At 38.9% G+C, this 6506-nt stretch overlaps 1 long non-coding RNA gene across 1 annotated transcript; it reads left to right on the forward strand.

Annotated features, from left to right (window-relative positions):
* The first annotated feature begins 544 nt into the window (after positions 1-544).
* Positions 545-4774, forward strand: LOC112450469. Its single transcript, XR_003039108.2, has 3 exons — positions 545-762; positions 3596-3703; positions 4127-4774. It is a non-coding gene; the product is annotated as an uncharacterized LOC112450469 (long non-coding RNA).
* Positions 4775-6506: the final 1732 nt, after the last annotated feature.

Consider the following 6506-nt stretch of genomic DNA (forward strand, 5'->3'; position numbering starts at 1 on the left):
TATTTTAGGTATAATACCAGAATCTTTTGAAAGCAGCACAGCTCCATGTGCTGATCAGCAGTCACACATGCGTCTTCATTTATTACTATTAAATTATTGTTTTTCTTTATTAAGGAAAAAGAGTTAAACTAGCAACCCTTTTGGTCTTCTCACTCTCACTTATGTTTCTAATTTATTTCTACATCCATCAGCTACTCATTTTATCAACTAAGCATCTAGTCTGCAAGCTTTACAAGTAGCTTTTGTAAATAATTATATCATGGCTTGAAAAGATTTGGTTGTTTCACCACTATTTTTATGTGCATCCCTGTGTTCTTTCATATTATGCAGCATTTGGTACTTTTATGCATTTATTAGTGTTTGTAAAACGAATGTCTTCAGCAAATAATGCATGAAACAAAAAAAAAGAAAGAAAGAAAACGAATTGGCAATTGAGGTGGAGGGAGGATGGGGGGGGGCAGGCTCTCAGCTTTGTCTGTCTGTGGAGTGGAGCCATCAGATAACAGCCAGGACAATGGTGCTCCATTCTAAAGGGTCACTTAAATGAGCAGGAAGTGGCGGCGAGCGCCTAGCGAAGGCTTCTGGTAGACTCCCTGGGGTCTGCTCAGCCCTGATGGAGCATGCCACTGCTGAATGGCTGGGGAGCATGGGAGGAAATGAGAGGCTAGCAGCCACCCAGCTGGAGCCATGAGGAGCCTTTGATGCAGAATAAGTTAAGACGGGAGCAAGATAAAGGTGATGGAGAGGGAAAAACAAGAGAAGGTGAGACATGTGAAGGAACCGAAACAAAGAGTCAAGTTTTCACAAGCTTGAGCACTTTTTTAACTTTATAAGAAAGTTGGGATTAACAATTGGGTTCATCAGTATATGCTGAAGCCTGGATGATTTTTTTTTCATTATTTGTATGTAATTTACTCATCATGTATACAGTTTAATGTTTTTGTCCATCTTCCAGAATTGCTTCTTATTGCTTTATTTGAAAGCTTGAATTTTATACGTGCGTCATTCAACTGTGGAGAAGTGGTTAGACATACAATAAGGTCTCAGGTTAAAAACTCATTTGGTAACTTTAAATTGTCACTAGGTGTGAGTGAGAGTGTGAGTTGTTCATCTCTATGTGGTTCTGTGATGGCAGTGTGTACCCTGCCTCTTGCCCAATGACCCCGTGACCCTGCACAGAACAACAGGTAAAGAAAATGAATGGGTGGACACTCACCTGGCTAAAATATTAATGTCCCGTCTCTCCATTCTGCTGCTCTCAGATTTTTATGTGCAGTAGAAGGTATGTGGTGCTACAGTAACCTATAACCTACTTTTGAATGATTTCAAAATGTCTTCAGGAAGTCATAGAGTACTCATCATCTTCTTCTTCTTTCTCTTTTCTATGTTCCCGTTTCAGGAGTCACCACAACGAGTCATCCTCCTCCATCTAACTCTGTCTTCTGTGTCCTCTGTCCTCACTCCAACTACCTCTTTGTCCTTTCTAACTGCATCAGGTTTCCCTCCTCGTGGTCTTTAACTAACAGCAGCACAATTTCCACCGGCACCCTGTTTGTCAACAGCCCCCGTGGCGGTCATCGTTAACCTGGGCATTGACCGATCCAGTATAGTGTTGCTTGGATGAACTTGCATGTTGTGTTTTATGCCAGATGCTGTTCCTGACACAACCCTTACAATTTACCCGATGGTCCTGAGGATTTCTGTTTCTGTCTTTGGAAAGTAGGGATGACTTTTTTAAATCAAGCTGTTGTCACATCAAAACTAAAGAAAAATTGGGATCTGCTGAAAGAATTACATATCTATTTTACAAAAATAATTGTTATTTTTAAAACATAAAGAAAACAATGGCCATTGAGCAACTCTTGTCTTTCTTAAAGTAGAATTAATATTTATTGCTTAGTTTATTTTCTGACATTTCACTTTTTTTTTGTTTCTAGTAAAATGCACTTAACTGAAACCGTATTGCACAAACTCTGTAATAACACTGTGACGGCAACAGCTTGAAAAGAGTTCATCCATAAATTTAAGTTTATAAAGAAAAGGTTAATGTTAAAAAGGTCTATTTAATATGTAGATAATACCTTGTGTGTTAAGTCAAGCTAAAAGCTGTTGAGTCAACATTTCGAGCAGTGAAAGCAGCAGAGCAGCCCTGAACTCTGTGTGAGGTGAGTTGCTCTGGTGATTCTCAAGGACCCACTCCATCAGTCTCACGCACGAAAAAAAAAAAAAAGAAAAAGAAAGAAACTGGAGTCACTACAGCGAATCAACGCAAACTCCTGTACACCTTATGCTCAGGTGACAAAGATATATATGTAAATGTATAGCAGGTTTTCTGTGTGATTTCTCTGCAGAAGCTTTGCATTTATGCAGAGATCTGCACGTTTAAAAGCAGGTTTTTGTTTAAAGCATTTAGGAGCATTCATTACTCTCTAGTGAACACACACCAGAAATGGCAACACAAAGTAACGTTGTTTTTTGTTCTGTGAGTGCCCTGAAGCTGAAAGTGAATCTGGTGTTGACAGAAAGTGTTGAGGTGAAGCAGACAATGCAGCGGCAGCTCTTACAATGTGGTTCAAGGCTGTGTCGCCGCTGAGTACTTCAGCCGCACAATGCCCCGGTCTAGAAAGCGACATGTCCCATAACTTGGATTCTCCTGTCAGCTCAAGCACTCTGCGGATCAAAACAGTTTGTCTACATGGTTCAATTTGTTTATTAGTCTGTGATAAACAAAATAAGGAGTGAAACTGTTCCTGTATGAGTGCAGGTATTAATAACTCTTGACAAAAGCTCGCTAACTACGATGCCAAGGCCCAGATACTCCAGATGAGGCTAAAAGGAGTGAATGGTTTCTTTTCTTGTGTGGCACTGAAAAGGGGAACACAGGTCAGTGACTATTAGCAAAAAAAAAAGGAAGGTCAGATGGAAATCTCACCTTTGGTTCTTCTCTGATGAAAGATGCCTCGAACAGATATCTATCCACAGAGCCCCACTTCAAAAGAACTGAACTAAGCCTGTAAGCAGGGAATTAAACTTTTTTGGTTTGAGTGTGTCTGGGATGAAGCAGAAATATTTGCACTTTTTTACATTACTTTGTTTGTGCACAACCTCTGTCAAATAAGGTGCACTGTAATTATGTGCTTCACAATTAAAAATATAACATGAACGTTACATGTGGGGGATCTTTTGTGAGCACACCCTCACACAAAGGTCCTCCGGGAACCCGTGGATGGAGGCGGGTGCTGCCTTACCCGCCCAGGAGATGCATGACCCAGATGTTTGATGAACAGTGTGGTGGAGGTCACGAGGCATTCATCAAGGATGAAGTGGAAAAACGTCTGCTGTACTCACGCAAAGTTCAGATGCAGATTTAAAAAGTATTTGTGTGATTCCCATGGTTCAAGGCAGGACTAATTACATGAGCAGTGAAGAACTTTGCAAAAGAAAAAAATGTTTACTTACACCCAACAAATTTGTAATTGCACCGTAAAGCATGCAGAGCTGCTAGAAAACGTTATTATGCATATTCAAGGTTTTTTAGTCAAATTCATGATTTATAATTCAATTTTTTGTCTGCAAAATCAACAATTTGCAACAGATCCATAACTCCATGTCTCCATGTCGCAAAGTCATATACAACACAAGGAGAGACACTCATGGATGGAGACGAGCAGCAAACGGAAAGGGTTTGGAGACACAGGGAGAGGTAAGGCTTCCAACAGTTGGCCTCAAAGACAAGGTCACTTCCAAAGAAATATTCTGTGTGTGTGTGTGTGTGTGTGTGTGTGTGTGTGAGGGGGAAGGCGAGACAAGCATCCCATAAAGCAGATAAAGAACAATTGCAGGAACCATAAGCCACAGAATAACTGGAGACTCTCTCTGGATAATTGAATAATTGAAAGTCCCTGTAAGATCAGGACACACACTCAGCATGAAGGAGACGGGGAGTATGAGATATTTTTATAATGTGATTAATGCTAATGCAACAAGGAACATGGGATCAGGCGATGTGCTGCCAAACATGATAACAATTGCCATCAAAGTGTGTTTTTTAAAACCTTTCGACACTGTAAGAGTTTATTTATTCGATTTTTTTCTTTTTTAACCAGATTTCTTTTTTTTTTTCTAGGACAATACATCACTTCAGAAACATCAGCAAAACTAAAAATGGAAACAAAACACAATAAAAAATATTCTTGTTCCTATTAAGCAATATCTGGTGTTAGTATAAAGCAGCATCAGTCGTTTCCTTTTTTGTAAATAAACCTTAGCGATTTTGTTTTCACACCATAAAAGAGTTCAATTTATGAACTGATGATTTAGAGAAGTTTCCCTGTGTTTTCTCTCCTGTTCACAAAAAAGCTGTTTATGTTGTTAAAATGTATTTCTATGATAAAAAGCCATTTAGTAAGAAATCTAACAATATTACATCTATTAATATTAATGCAAAATCTTAAATAAAAAATCAGTAACACAAACAATATATTTACTGATAAAGATTGCTGTTAAGTTTGCATTACACAATTAACCTGACAGAAACCTCAGGCTACACCACAATTGCTACAGCTAGCTGCTGCTTCTAATTGCACTTGGAAACAACCATAAACTAATTTGAAGACTGTGAGATTTTGCCTGTTTTATTTCTCCAAACTGGGGTTGTTCATAGAGCTATCTACAACAGGTAAGATATTTGTTGTACAAAAGAGCTGAACAACTTTTTAAATGCTGCTAACTCCTGTAGCAGCATTTTAACTGGTGTTATCCATCTCGTCTAAATACTGGCTACTGCAGGTAGTTTACAAACTAAATGAAATAATATTTCATACAAGGAAGCAAACCATTCTATTAATATGTATCCTTTTTGTACACAAACAGACATAATTCAGAGCAGCTTCTTAATTTCAACGTTTGAAGGCATTCTATTATATGCCTTCAGAATTTTGTTAATAGCTTAGTTGTTGTTTCCAGGCCGAAATTATCAATGTTTTATTAAGTAAAGTGCACAACTTTGTGGTTGTGTGTGTGTGTGTTGCTCAGGTATTTACATTTGGGCTGTTTAAACAAATGACAAAGTGTCTGTTATGAAAGAGCAGAAGGATTTAATCTAGTTTGGGGTTAACACTCCATATCCTTTTCCATTCAACGCATTGTTCCTTTAACCCCTGATTAATATCTTGTTTAAACAGTCTGCAGACACATCACTCTGTTGCTCTGTTTATAAATCCTCTGGAGCTGATCAACACAATGGCCCACATTCCTGGCATTTAAAGGAAGTCCCTTATATCACTGCTCCTCCTCTCCACCAGAGACACAGAAATTCTAGGAATATGACACAGGGACAAAAACAAGTCTGCACATGGACGCCTGTTTATCGCATTCAGTCTAAAACATCGGAGATATTCTGCTTCAGTGTTCTGGCAGTGCTTTGCATCAGCAACACATCCTTGGACCCGTCGCCTATCCCCCCTGTTTGACTCCAAACATCAACAGCAGAGGGAGGATTCGGTCTACATGAGCTAATGTTATTCCTTTTAGATTTCTGAATTAGTAGAAGTAAAACAAAAACACCGATCAGGGTTAAATCATTTGACTTTTTGCCCAGACACTGTTGCTTGTATGTAGGATTACAAAACATCCCCTGATGACTGTGGAGTCCTCTGGTCTGAGTTGCATAAAGTGAAAACTATTTTATGTCCATAAAATTATAGATCCTGAAGTCATTAAAAAAAAAAGATTACCTGTGAACCAAATGTCTTCATGTAATGTCTCATGTTTTTATGAATTTGTCATGTTTTTGCCACTCAACAAATACACTTCCTCCTAACTGAATGCACAATGCAGAACATTTTGATTTCTCTAATTAAAACTTGTTGCCCTTCTAACTAAGGTCAATCCAGGTCCAAGTCTTTGGGTGTTGTTTTGTGCAGCAGTTAAAAAAAAAGTGTCATTGCTTGCCCTTCATCACGTAGCCTCGTATGATGAGAGACGCTACTCCCGAGACCGGAGATGTGCTTTCAGTGCTCCCAAAAACAGAGCCGAGATCAGAAATAAATTGTCACTTCCTCTGGCTTTATAATCACCAGGCAAAGTCAAACTTTCTTTTGTTTGTGGTTTCCTTCTGCTTTATTTTTGGCAATATTTTCAAGAAGACTACATGCAGTTTGTTCAAATGCAAGTTCTGAACTGTATTTTGTCCTGAAACACACACACCCACACACACACATCCGGTCTTATTCTTTATATCTTGTATTTTTTGCAGAGCTCTCTTTCATATTTTTTCATCTCTAACAAAGAACATCTCACTCATCGCATACAATCTCGGATCAGAGTCTAGGTGTGGTTTGATCTGTGAACCAGGTTTCCATGTGTGATTGAGTTTCACTGAGGCCTCATGGGTCCCTACACAGTTTAACCCCCCCATTACAGACATCCATCCCTCTCGGAAATGAACTCCTCGCTAACAGACAAGGTTTGAGGTTACACCTCAGCTTCACCAACAATGCTACTTT

This window comes from Kryptolebias marmoratus, linkage group LG8, assembly GCF_001649575.2.
Source record: "Kryptolebias marmoratus isolate JLee-2015 linkage group LG8, ASM164957v2, whole genome shotgun sequence".
NCBI lineage: Eukaryota > Metazoa > Chordata > Actinopteri > Cyprinodontiformes > Rivulidae > Kryptolebias > Kryptolebias marmoratus.